The sequence below is a fragment of the Arvicola amphibius genome, chromosome 10, assembly GCF_903992535.2.
Source record: "Arvicola amphibius chromosome 10, mArvAmp1.2, whole genome shotgun sequence".
Taxonomy (NCBI): domain Eukaryota; kingdom Metazoa; phylum Chordata; class Mammalia; order Rodentia; family Cricetidae; genus Arvicola; species Arvicola amphibius.
In genome coordinates, this window is record NC_052056.1 from 6597983 (window position 1) to 6612427 (window position 14445).

General features: G+C 46.8%; 1 protein-coding gene across 3 annotated transcripts in view; it reads right to left on the reverse strand.

Moving 5' to 3' along the window:
- The window catches only part of Itsn1 (intersectin 1), a 179817-nt gene extending 165415 nt beyond the window's left edge, over positions 1–14402 (reverse strand). For all 3 annotated transcript variants that reach the window (XM_038345999.1, XM_038345998.1, XM_038345997.1), the window contains exon 1: positions 14173–14402. The gene's annotated coding sequence lies outside the window, so the exon portion shown is untranslated. The remainder of the gene's footprint in view (positions 1–14172) is intronic.
- Positions 14403–14445: the final 43 nt, after the last annotated feature.

Below are 14445 nucleotides of genomic sequence, written 5' to 3' on the forward strand. Positions count from 1 at the left end.
ACAGCTTACTTATAAAGTCTATCATAAATTAGGGTTCTAGTTCCTCACCTGCAACATAAGGACCCTACCCTCTGTTTCACACAATGATGGGAATGAGATAGTACCTGTGAGACATCTGGCTGGTGCAGATCACATTCCTGGGTAGCGATGGTCAGTTACCCTGGGATGCCTTCTAAAGCACCCTGCTTAGACGCAGGACAAACTCTCCATCCCTCACCTAAAGGTCACTTATCTGATGGACTCCAGCAGAAAATCCAGAACCTAGAGGATGTCAGGTGTGGAGGTTGGCATAAGGAATCTCTCTCAGTCTCTGGGCATGGTGGCTTAATCCACCTTAATCCACACCTTAATCCCAGCACTTGGGAGGCAGAAACAAGTGGGTGGCTGAGTTCAAGGCCAGCCTGGTCTACAGAGTGAATTCCATTACAAACAGGGCTACAAAGAGAGACCCTGAATCAAAATAAAATGAAATGTGTCTTGGGGCTGGAGAGATGTCTGAGTAGTTACGAGCAGTCGCCACTCTTTCTGAGGACCAGAGTTCAATTCCCAGCTCCCAAGTCAGACAGCTCACAACTGGGTCACTCCAGCTCCGGGGGAGCCAACGCCTCTGGCCTCCACAGGCACCAGCACTCATATGCACGTTACCCACATGCAGGCATACACAGGCAAGCAATTTAAGATAATAAAAATAATAAAGTAAGCATTTTAAAAAAGAAATTTCTCCCCCAGCCAGGCACATGTTCAAGCCTCTGTCCCGGTTTGTCCCCAACTGGCAGTACTATTTTAGGAGACACTGGAAATTTAAAGGAGGAGGGCCACCTGGAAGTCCTGTGTCAGCTATGGGGTGAGCTGCTCTGCTCCACCACTTATTCCATACATGAAGCTCAGCTTTGCCTCACCTACAATAACAGAGACTGAAGCCGTGGGCTGAAACCACCAAAACCACAAAAAGAGATCTTATTTCCTATTCAGCAGTTTCTCTCAGGTGACACACTAGGGATGCTTCTTGAAAAAGAAGATAAGGGCTGGAGAGATGGCTCAGTGGTTGAGAGCACTTGCTGCTCTTCCAGAGAGTCCTGAGTTCAATTCCCAGCAGCCACATGGTGCCTCACAACCACCTGTAATGAGATCTGGTGTCCTCTTCTGGCTGGGAGACATTCATGCAGACAGAAGCAGACAGAATACTGTATAAATAATAAATAAATAAATCTTAAAAGAGGAAAAGCAGTTCTTGGAAAGAATCAGTTTTTTCCCAGATGTTCGCAGACACGCACACGCACATGCACACACACAATGTGGAGTTGAAGAGCAGTCTCAGTGACTAAAGGCACTTGCAGTCCCGTCATATCACACTGTACCTACCAATAAGTCATAGCTGCCTACATCCCTGTTTCCGTGGGATCCAATGCCCTCTTCTATTTGTAGGCAATGCATATATGCTGTACACATACAGACAAGCAGGTACACACATATACATGTAAATAAAAAACAAACCTTTAGAAAAATATAAGAGCTTACTACTTTGTAAGCTAATTTAAAATATAAATTTAAAAAAATAGTTCAAACACAGATTTCCAACATCATTAGACAATGATTCCCTCCCAATATATGGGTTATTAAATGAAAATCTCAGTACCAGGCTTGGGATACATCCCTAGGAGATACTGGTCAGGGAGGCTCTACAGGCGATTTGCCCTTGCTTTTGGTTGCTCAGCAGAACCAGATGGTAACAGCCTACTGCTGAAGACAAACCACACTTTGGCAGAAGGACGAAGAAACCAAGCTGGAAGTGACCTGGAAGCACACCCACCCCATTAGCTTTCCTATGGGGATGGGAAAGTACAACTTAGGCACTGCAGGGAAGAAGACATCAACACTATCCCCGCAGCCAACCCTGCCATACAACACTAACCTGCCAGACAGCATGTGTCCACTGGTGCATGAACTAACTCCATTTGGATTGGATTTGAGGCCTATTCCACAGGAAGGAATTCAGGCCTGGTACTGTAAACCTGGTCAAAAGCCTGTGGTTCAGGGGTCATACGCCCTGGGGAATGCTGAATGACACGTTGTCATGTTTTTACTTTGGTAACTGGAAAGGTAGCTCAGCAGTTAAGAGAACTGGCTGTTCGCTCTTCCAGAGGACCTGAGTTCAATTTCCAGCACCCACATGGTAACTCACAACCATCCAGTTCCAGGGGACTCTCTTCTGGCCTCCAAAGACACCAGGCACACACACAATGCAAGACATTCATGCAAGCAAAACACCCATACATATAAAGTAAATGACTTTAATAAAATATATGTTTATGCTTATCCCATAGATTAGTGCTACCTTCAACCTTGGCCATAGAAGCATCTCTCTACAGTGACTCACAACAGGTCAAAGAACTAAACACAAGTGTCTGTGGAGAGCCCAGCCCTAAATGGGACATCGGTAGGAACTCCAGGTCTAAGGCTCAGAGAACATCACAGAAAAGGGACAGAAAGAGCCATAGGATGGGGGAAATGCTCAGCAATGCTGTCTTTAGGGCATGATATGACACGGAACCCTGAAGTCTCTGCAGCCATTACCTGCACAAGAACAAGTCAACAAGATGGGTGATCAACATTCCAGCAGGCAGCACTAACAGGACTTAGTGGTTTCTTAGCAAAAATGGGAGAGGACATAAAGTAGGGGGGGGTATGTGTTGGGGATGCTTAGGGGAAAAGGGAAGGAGGAGCTGGCGGTACGTATATGATTAAGATTCATTGTTGACATATGAAATGGTCCAAGAATAAATGAGATTTTTTAAGAAGTTTTTTTTTTTTTTTAATGGCATAGGCTCTTGTAGATGTCCTTTAACATACTAAAGAAGCTCTACCAAGTTTGGTGAAGTTTTAGCACAAATGGATGCAGAATTCTCTCACAAGGAATTTTGAAAGAACTGACATAATCATGTAGTTTTCTACATTACAAGCGAAGGTGATACATTGCACCAATTGGTTTTTCCAACATTGAACCAGCCTTACATCCTGGAATAGCCTCATTTAATTGTAAGAGGGATGCTTTCCTGTTGTGATGGAATTACAGGACTGCAGACATAAGCCAGAGACTCCCTGGAACCCTTCCCCAGGAGGTGTCACCGAAAGTTCAGCACTGGGAGTCCTAGGGAAAGGGGCTTGGAGCTGAGGCTCCAAGGGCTTTCTCTTCAGCCCAGGTGATGGACACAGTGGGAGCAGCCAAAGGAAGTGGCTCTAGGAACTTGCTAGAAGAAGCCCAAGGATAGACAGTAGAGTACTTGCCTAGCATGCACAAACCCTGGATTCAATCCCCTACGCTGCCAACAGTAACAACAAGGAGTAAAGAAATAAGAAAAGGGAAGATAGGAAGAAAGGAGAGAGGGAGGTGAGAGGAAAGGAGGGAGCGAGGGAGAGGGAGGCAAACAGACAACAGGGCGTTTGGAGTGCAGGTATTAGGAAGGCGGAACTGAGGAAGAGGCATAGAGAGCTGGAATACAGCTAGCAGGGAGCTTTATGTAGAAAGACAGAGATTCTATGCTAAAGGCAGCAGTTCTCAAAGTGCAGCATGTGGAGTCCAGGGCTTCCCAAGTCCCTCCCAAGGAGTGAAGGCCAAAGTTATTGAGACAAGAGTGCTCAGAACTCAGAACTCAGAAAATCACCGAATCCACCAGAGCAGCCCGCTGGGACAGACGAGACCCACCATTCCACACCTCAGCAATCCATGGTCCAGAGCTCCCCAGGCCTGGCCACCCAGGTCTCCACCTGGAGCCCTACACTGAAGGCATAACTGATCAAGTCACTATGTGACTGAACTCGGCTTCCGTGGCCTCTCCTCGGAGATGGGAGGGCTGGCAATTTCAACCCATCAGCCAATGGCTTTGTGGACAGCCCTAGGTCTGAGGCACTTGGCATCAACTAGTCTTCCAAGAACATTCACACTAAGGAAGACTAGCAATAAGCATCACAGGCAGAATGTCAGGAAGGCACAGGAGACAGGAAGACAAAGAGAAAGAAAGAGAAAATGGGCATCAGACTTAAGCTCACAGAACCACGATGGAGCCCCAGCAGTCAGGCCTTACACCTCCCTTTCTGGTGACAGAGAAGCAGCTCTCATGCTGACTCCTCGAGTGGGCAAACAAGTCCTCCCTCCCCTGAAGAACTCCTCTATGCACCTCAGATGGCAAGCACTGCCTTCCGAGACTCTCCAAGACTCAGGAGGTCCTCCTGAGCACTTGTGTCCAGACCTTGGAACAGCTGGGGACCGTTTATTTATATGTTTGCTTGTTTATCTGCCCCCACTGGAATATAAATAGAGCAAGGACAGGGACCCTGTCAGTGCTGCCGTTGCTTCTGCCACACCACCTGGCACACGGCAGTCAAGCAGGCATGGTTCTGGCTCTGCAGACGGGATGGGCATGAAGCAATGGAACGAAGCCTCCAGAGGAAACGCGCCAAGACAGTGTCCGGCACACGGGGAAGGGAAAGATCAGTTTCCCACCCTCTCTTCTCATCGCCAAGCACAAAACTATGTGCAAGAGAGAAGCGGTCACACAAGCTACTGGAGGAGAGGGCAGAAGGCCCAGGCAGCAGGCAGGATCACACCCTGACAGTGAAGGTCCTTGGGACTTGAGGAAAGGCGCCAAACTTAGTAAGATGGGCTTCAAGAAGGCTTACACAGCTAACTGAAGGGTAAGCCTTGGGTTGTGCGGCTTTCTACAGGAGCCTTTTAGCAGCACAAACACAGAAAACAGAACCCAGATAGTGCAGTAGGTCTAGGGATGAAAATTCAGAGATGAGATGAAATAAAATAATAACTTAAAAAAACAAACAAACAGGGGACAGGGTGGAGCTGAGCTCTGAGGTCCCAGATGTACAAAGAAGGAAATGAAAGTACTAGGAAGCTGACAGCCCACGATAAAGGGAAAGATCAATTCTACATGGGCTTGAAGGTCAGACCCTGACTAGAGAGAATAATATGGAGGACTGATGGGTCACATCCGCATTTGGCCAGGCACATACATGAATGAACACACACACATACACACGCACACCCCACATACACGCTCTCTCTCTCTCTCTCTCTCTCTCACACACACACACACACACACAAAATTTCAAAAAGTTTTAGAGAAAAAAAGGAAGACTAAAGAAAGAAGTAGTTAAAACTGGCGGACTACAGTCCTAAATCTCTCTGTCCAAGAGTTCTCCTGATCTTTATGAAAAGCAGAATGACTGCCTGCAAAAGTGAGTGACCAGAAGCGTCTATCACAAAGGTGACAATATCTCACGACATACTGACTGAACTGGCAACCCTTTATGTACCTGAGAGTACAAACAGGCAATGAACATAGACTCCAGCTCTCGTGTAAATGCGGGCACCAGTGTGCTGCCACAGATAGGGAGAGTTCCTTTAGAGTTATTAATTGGCTTAATAATTGAGAGGCCTGAGGCTGCCCCACTGACAGGCCTGCCTTTGGTGCCCACAACCAACAGGTCATCAGTCTACCACGCTGGCACCAGCATACTGGGCACCTGGGGGACCTTCACTGGGTATCTACCAACAGCACTGGAAGGTGAGACTCTCTACAGGCTTTTGATCTTTTTAAAGCCTTATTTATATTTTCAAAACATTTCTTCAATAAGCATGCACTGCTTTTGTTGTAAGAAAACCATATTATTTTTAAATTACCAAACCCCAACTATAATATCTTTTCAGCTGATGTGATCAAAACAGATACAGAGGGGACTGGAGAGATGGCTCAATGGTTAAGAGCATTGCCTGCTCTTCCAAAGGTCCTGAGTTCAATTCCTGGCAACCACATGGTGGCTCACAACCATCTGTAATGAGGTCTGGTGCCCCCTTCTGGCCTGCAGACATACACACAGACAGAATAGTGTATAAATAATAAATAAATATTTTAAAAAACAGATACAGATAACACATAATGACTGCATTAAAATTAACTGAACCAAAAGGAAAGGCAAGGCTACAATCAGGGCAGGATTACCCTTCCTCTGACACTAATTAACACTACAGACTGGACAGACAACTTCATCTTCACAGAGAGCAGCCTCTATGAACACTCGCTCACAATACAGCGATTTTTAAGGATCCATTTCTGTTAATTTACAGTTTCTTCCACAAATAAGATCTTTCCCCTCAGAAACCACATCCATAACCTCATTTATGGTATAAAATAATTCTTGATCTTCATCTTATATTGCATTTTGTCTGGGTTTGGTTTTTTGGGTAGTTATTTGCTCATTTCAGATTTTTTGGGTTTTTTTTTCATGGCCCTTGCTAACCTGAAATTCACTATGTAGCAGCCTAGGCTAGCCTCCATCCTCCTGCTTTAACCTCCAAAGTGCTGGGACTGTAGTTATAACCACCTTACCCTACCCGTCATCTTAGACTGCTATTTTATTTGACCAACAGTACGTATGTTCCTGAAGAGAGAATGGGGTTATCTCCCAATAGATCCAGCAAAAACTGAAAATATCCGAAGTCACAAATGCAACCATGCTCCTAATTTATCAAATGCCACTGCTTCATAACACAGCACACTGGAAAGTTCTCAGCTGGCCGCCTGTGATCCAGGCACTCACTAGGAGCATCTTACACAAAACTGCCAATCGCCAGCCCAGGAATAATGCAGCCCCCCAATTCCAAGCACGGTGCCTGCTGAACTCAAGCTGCTCTTCCAGCACCGCAGACATCCAACCGGACTTGCACTAAGCCAGGATCGTATGCGATTCTCTTTCTCACAGAACTTCAAACGGCTTATACAACTCATTTATCTCGCACTATCTGAGACCCAAAGAATAAATCACATTATCTGTACCAGAAAGATAAAGTACAAGGCCTAAAGTAACTAAAGTGGAGCTGATTTGGTATTTCTCTTGTTCTCCTCCAGACCACTCACCCTGGAAGCTGAACTCCAAAGGGAGCCTTCACACAGAAGCAAGCCACGTGAACTGTCAATCAGCTTCCTAGCTCCTGGGGAGTCCAGACCAAGCCAGCCCTCTCTTCTCCATCTCGAGTTGCCTTGCAGCCCTTGTCCGGCTGTTCTACGCCACACATCAACACACGGCTGCTAAGAGGCCTCCATGGTCAAAGACACGGAACAATACCGATGACGCCTCTTTGCTCTCCTGCAGCTGGCATCCTAGTAACAAGTCCCCAAAAGCATCTTCATCCCCAGTTTTCTCTGGTCATTAAAAGAGCAGTTATATCTGAACAGATCCAGAGGAAGCACCACTTTCCACTGGGCACTGCTATTTGCAATCTGCTCTCCTTGAGGTCTAAAGTGGAAGTAAGTGGATTTTTATAAACTATTAGATGCACAGTGCATAAACCCTTGTGACAGATAAGTCACAGGGATGGTGTGTGAACGCATTCGATGCCCCTAATTTACTAAACACACGGCCCTCCTAACAGCCAAGAGGTGCAGGAAATGTGTGCTGCAGCCAGGTCTGTAGTTCCAGCACTTGAAAGTCAGAGTGGAGGACAACCACAAGCTCAAAGCCAGGCTGGGACAGCCTGTGATATAGCGAGACTCTTTTTCAAAACAAACACAAAGGAAGGAAAGAAAGAAGGAAAAGAAAAGATGTTTTCACTGAAAATCATTACCCTGAGCACACAGACACACAAAATAGACAGATGTACAGAGAGGGCACCAGGCCATTTTGTTTAAATGGCTTTATTTAAATGACTAAGTCAGTGTTTTCCTTAGCCCAGGGCATTAAGTCAGTGACTCCATAGCATCTATGCATGTCTTACAGAGATGCCATCAAGAAATCAAGACTTAAAAAAAGGCAACCAAGAAAGAGCAACCCCAAAGTTTAGCAGAGGATGAGAAACACTGCCCTACGTTTCTAAGAGGAAGGCAGTTCACTTTATAGCCACCCAAGGATAAAACTGGCCACTTGCTAGGACCTTGTAACTTTCACATTCTAATTCAGTTGAATCCAAAATCTGCCACATCCTTCAGAGTTAAATCCTGGTTCCAGCACTCAGTCAAGGGTGAAAACATACTTGGCACCACTTTCCACATAGCCTCTAGGAAGCCCCATGCTACACAACTGCGAGATGGGATTTGATGGTCAGCTGAAAACTCAACCCTGGCTGTCCTACCTCACTCGGAACGCACAGGTAAACCCCAGGCCAGGGAACAGAGGTTGAGAGAAGATGAATTCACACAAGTTAATTTGTTTCACATTCACTTTGTTAGGTGGCTACAAACTTTGTTTCAGCAACAACACTTTAATGTCGACCCATCCTCACATTTAGTAACATGAGATTTGGCAGTTCGTTTTCTTTAGGCTCTCCAAGTGGACCAGAGCATCTTTCACTCACGCCTGTGAACTTCTCAGCTGGCCAGCATGGAAACTCCTCGTCACAGTTCCCACAGCAAGTCCACCAGGTAAAACTGTGTTTCCAAGGTTGACTCTCCTCTATTGCTCTACTCCTATTTCTCAAGCAAAGCACTCTAGGAAGCTGTGCAAGCTAACTGATGAGGGGACCGCTGCCAGGCAGCTGCTGAGGCTTACCTGGAGCCAGCTGACATGGACTAATCTTCAGGGGAATGTTAAATAGCCCCCACCCCTCCAGCCACCCACCTAATTACCACATATATTATTGCTTGTCAAGAAATCTCTAAGTGCCTAAACAACAAGAATCAGGGATGCAAAAATATTCATATGCCACCAATCAAGCCCAGAGTTTTAGTATTCTGGTTTAAAAAGTTTCCCTAGCACCTTGGCTGGCTAAGCTACTTAACTTCAGTTTCCAAAGCATATTCATAGAAGTTATGGAGGTTACATGGGCTAATGCCCACAATTGCTGCAAAAGAACTAACTTACTGTCAGCTGCTACCATTGCAGGTGCATGAATGTTCTGACGTCACACTGCACCGCAAAGCGTGCCGATGCTAGCAAGCCACTCTTCTTACCACAGTCCGGGGGAAAGGAACTCTCTTCTCAGCGGGGTAGCCACTGCTAAGTTGCCCTAGCTCAGCAGATAACCTCTCCTCCACACTCATCCAAACAATCCTAATTAAATGCAGTGGACCTGTGCTCCTCCCCCACTCCCCCCAAAACACACAGAAAAAGTTGGAGGGAGACTTGTTGGAATAAGAGGGTGAGCGGCAGGGGATAAGAGAGGACAATGGGGGGATATGCTCAGGCATTTTACATTATGTGTCTGAAATAGTTAAAGAATAAGTGAGCCTTAAAAAAATCTTTAAGCGGGGCAGTGGAGGTGCACTCAGGAGGCAGAGGCAGTTGGATCTCCATGAGTTCCAGGCCAAGGTGGTCTAAAGAGTGAGTTCCAGGACAGCCAGGGCTACATAGAGAAACCGTCTTGAAAAAACCAAAACCAAACAAAACTTTAAATTTTAGCATCACCTGAGTCTCCAGCTACGCTTCTAGCATCTAGGCTTTGTAAAGTCTTTGCTGTATGTAGCATATGCACTTGTATGTGAAGACATATTTATCCATGTAGGTGCATGTAGTCGACACTGGGATCTTTTCCTCACTGGCTCTTCCACCTTAATTTCTGGAGACAGTCTGTTGCCGAAACTAGAGCTTGTCATTTGGCTAGTCTAGCCAGCAGGCCCCAGTCATCGTCCCAGCCCCCTGCTCCTGGGGTTGAGGCTGGCTCTAACTTGCAATGATTCTCCACACATCGCAATTCACAGCTTTATGTAGGCTCTGGGGATCAGAACTCCCGGTCCTCATGCTTGAACAGAAAGCATGAGGACCTTGTCCACTCAGCTATCTCCCCAGTCCCTAGAAATACACACAGGGGAATGGAAAGACAGACTGCTCTTCCAGGGGACGCAGAGTACAATCCCCAGCACCCACACGGTGGCTCATAATCATCTGTTACTCTAGCGCCAGGGGATCTGATGCCCTCTCTCTTCTGGTCTCCTCAGGCACCTACCATGTTCATGGTTCCAAAAGTTACATGTAGGTAAAACACTCACATGTATAAATTTTTTAAAAATTAATAAAATTTCAAACAAAATTTAAAAAGAAACTCAAGGAGAACCAGTCATTGCAGAGATCCTGTTAACAAGGGTGAAAAAATGGCACATTAATGTCTAATAAATTGACCAAATTCTCATAGATCCATAGTGGTATATTATGAAGTTATTAAATTGACAAATATAGACACGGAAAGACTTGATTTTCAATGTTGAGAAAACGAGGTTAAAATATAAATCCATGAGCTGGGCATGATGGCTAGTGTGTGCTTGAATTCCAATTACCAGGAGAGCAGAGGCTAGCCTGGTCTACATGGCAAGACACATTCTCCTTCTCTCCCCTCTCTGAGACAGAGAGGAAAAGAAAAAAGAAAAAGAAACAGCTGGGAAACTGGTCCAGAGTAGAGGGCCCTGGGTTCAAGTCCTAGTGTGTGGGAGGGGGAATTTTTTTTTTAGTGCTTTCTTTTAGGCAAGAGTGTAGGAAAGAATCATTGCAAGTTAGAAGCCAGCATGGTCTATATCTATATCTATATCTATAGCCAAGGCTAGCCAGGAACTTGAAGAAGGAAGAAGAAGAGGAGGGAAGGCAGACATGTGCCACCAAGATCCCAGTTTTGCACCAACAGCTGTACATGAGCAGTCATACGCACATGCAAAAATGGATCCGGTATGCATAACTCAGGTCACAGGTTCACAGGTATTCCACAGTTTCCTTGTGTTTACCTTTTGTTTTTTAATTTCTCGAAATGTGATGTTTTTAAACACAAAAGCTATTAGCTATTCACTCTAAATGACTGAGATTTATTCTAAAGTAGTACAATTAAGATGGAAGTGATCAAGAGATTTAGCTTTATTTTATAATCACATGTGTATAATCCTTGGCAGCTTATTAAGTAAGTATACATATTTCTTAGTACCAAGAAATTATCAAGAGACTTTCTTTGCAAACAGGGAGCTTCTATTTGTGACCACAAAGTAAAGCAGTACAGAAATCACATGAATGTTAGTTTCTGAATTTGATATATGATACCTCTGAATTCTTTATCATCAGTGTGAACTACTACTTAGTAACTGCTGTAGTTAAGTATAGAACACAGTGGCACATGCTTGAAACCTCAGCACTTGGAGGCAAGCCTGGGCTACTTACAGGTACATAAAAAGAAAACTGAAGTCTTGAGTGGTTTGATGAAAGTCACTGCCGATATGTGGTAAAGCCCATCCCTCTCCAGAGTTTAGCATCGTAACTGCATAGCCTCCCATGTAAACCTGTAACTTATAGGCCCTGCGGCAGACTCGTAAAGGAGAGCGCAGGTCATATCAGGGAAATGAATATTGGGAATCGTCCCAGTTGCCTGCATTTTCTGGAAATGATTCTTATGAGAATTATCATCATTTATAAAAATGGCATGTGAAATGATTAGCCACTATACTGCATCTTAAATTTTGGAGGCTTAGGTCAACATTTTTGCTAGACTTCTTTTCGGCATCTGACCCAGAAAGACTCTGCGCTGGCTCTCAGCCAAGCCTACAGAAAGGACTAGCATACAGGGCTTGTGGCTCTTTGGGAATGAAACTCACTTGGCAGGTGAAGACGTCAACACCAGGCTCATGGCAATGTGGTTCACACACACACTCAGCCACGGTTGTGAGGGAGTTCCTCCTGGCGCTATTTTTAGTTTTTACGGAGACCACAGTAACGCAACTCTACCAGTCTTCTGAAACGTTTATCATAGCACAATTATTCCTGAAGAGCGTGGTCGTTTACTAGTAGCCTAAATAACATGTAAAACTTACTACCACTTGGAAAACTTGCTATCCGCTCAGAGAGAGTCTTAGGAGACACTCAATAAGAAAAAAGCATGCTGCCAAGGTTCTCCAAATTTTCCTGCCCTGGAGAAATTCCTAGAAAACATATTGAAAACACTGACTACTTCCCATAGTCTGACTCTGAAGTGGAGAGACAGAAACCTGGGACCGTTTATGTAAAGCTATCTATCTGAAGTCCAGACTCCAAGACCGAGCCAGTAAGTGGAGCCGTTCAGGGAGGAGTCACTAAAAAGCGAGAACTCTGACACAAACCCAACCTTCACATAATTAACTTTGTAGAAGTCACAAATTTAGCAAACTAAAGGGATGAGAGACCAGGGTAATAGCACAGCCGCATGGATGCAGCACTTGCCCCGCATCCCGAGGCCCAAGGTTCAAATGCAGCACCACACAGAGGTGAGTATGAGGCTGGGGTGAGAAAGCACAGGCTTGGCACGCTCCCACCCCTGGCTCAATCACCAAAAGAGAGGTTGAGAGGGGAGGACTCTGCCACGGCCTCTCTTTTAATCTCTTCCAAGTGTCTGAAGAATGTGTCTCAATCTAGGTATTTGAGAAAAAGATAAGAAATGCCAGAGAAAAAGGAAATCACTAATCAACAGCAGAAGAAACAACAACAAAAATGCTGAGGGACAAACATTTCAGGGAACTAACTTCAGCACTCATTTCTTCTGCCGATTTCACAATGCTCGGATCTGAGCGAGCTACAGGGTTCCAAAGTACATTAAAATGTGTTCATTTCCTCTCTTACTCAGGCAGAATAATAACAGTTTTGTGGCGGTGCCCCGGTCCTAGCAATTTCAACAGACACCTTTTTTTTTCTTTTTTTTTTTCTTTTTTTAGTAAATACCATTTTTTCAACATGTGCTCTCAGAAAGGCTCCTTACTATGGCTAAAGGTGTTAGAAATGTCTTTAGCCCTGTCACCAAATCAGTGTCCCTCACTTCTTCATTTAAATCCTTTATAGTTCCCTGTGTTCTTTACATATCTCCTACAAAAGATTTTCCTTCTAGAAAGTTATTAACTCACATATACACACAAAACGCTTCATGCAGACAGCAAAAAGAATGTACATAACAGAAACGATAACTACAATGATTGTTTAAATGTCTGCATGGTTCACGTTAACGTCCTATCCCCAACAAAACCCCATTTCTCCTGTTAGCCGCCGTTAGAGAAGTGCCCTATGAAGCAGCTGGCCTGCTGGCTCCTGGCCTCACATCCTGTCCACCACATAATCCATGAGCTAGCCTTCCTCTTCATCAGTTCAGCGGGATTAGTAAACCCCGCTCCCGGAAAATAGAATTGATTATTTTGCAGAGGCATCTGTTCCGATGCCTTCATTATCTTGGGCTATTAATAAGACTCTTTTTTTATTCTGTTTTGGACCACCTAGGTACCAAGAGAAAGATACCAAAGATAGCACAAAAGAACCTCAATCTGGCCAGAGTCCTGCGTCCATTTACATTTCCAGGCTGATTTTCGGAATATCGGTGGACGAGGGCAAAGTTTGGAAACTAACATTCAAGATGCTCCCAAACACCTCTACACCCTCCAGCTGCAGCAAGAAGCCACTATCTAAAGCGAAGCGTCTAGTCTGAATCACAACAATAGATTGCTCATAGGCAAGGGGATCAGCGAAGTTGTCTTCCAAACCAAAGGCAAATAGAAGTGAAGGGCGGTCCAGCCAGCTCCTCCTTGCTTTTCTTTTTCTGGGAATCCGGATTGCATTTCCTGTCCCCCCAAGAAGGGACCGCAATTGTGCCCTGGGTCCAAAGCAGAAAACCCGAGTCTGTGCGTGCGCAAGGGAGGGCGAAGCGGCCAGCCCCGGGGACGCGCTCTCGTTGCAAGGGGAGCCGCTTTCTGTTAAATACCATCAGAGGCAGCCCCGGCCGCATCACTTCGGGCCGCCGAACGGCATTGACCGCCCTTCACTGACAGGGTATTCCAGCAGGCGCCAGAGAAAAAAAAGGATGAGCCGGGGACTCGAGGCCGGGGGGGACCGGCGGCGGCGCGATGCCGCTCCTCAGAGCTCGGGATTCCCGGGAGGCCGGGCCGGCCCGCCACCCTCGGGCGGCCGAGGGCAGATGGGTCAGCTGTGGAAGGACCGCCCGCCGCGATCCCCCCTCGGGAGCACCGGCCGCCGCTGCGGACGCCCATTCAGCCCGAGCCCATCCCGCCGCCGCCGCCGCCGCCGCCGCGGCCCCCGCCCGCCCCGCCGCCCCCCTGGGAGGATGAGAAAGACGAGGCAGCGCGGCGACCGCGGCCGCGGGGACGCGCGCCCGGCCGCAGGACCCGACCCCGGGAGGCCATCGCCGACCCCCGCCCGCGCGCCAGGCCGCCCGCGTCAGCTCCTCACCTCATCTTCCGGGCGGGTGCGCGCGGCCGCCCCTCGCACAAATCAGTGCAGCCCGCACGCCGCGCGGAGGAACGCAGGGGTCCGCAGCCGCGCACCACCATCCCGCCCGCCCGCCTGCTCCCGGCCGTCCCGGAGCTCGCTCGGGATGCTCCCTTGCGAGCCGCCGTACTACGGAGCAACCAAGCTGCGCGCCCTCCCCGCGCCGCTCCAGTCCTCTCGCCCCTCCTTCGCTCCTTGCTCCCTCGCTCCCGCCTATCTCCTTCATCTCCCTCC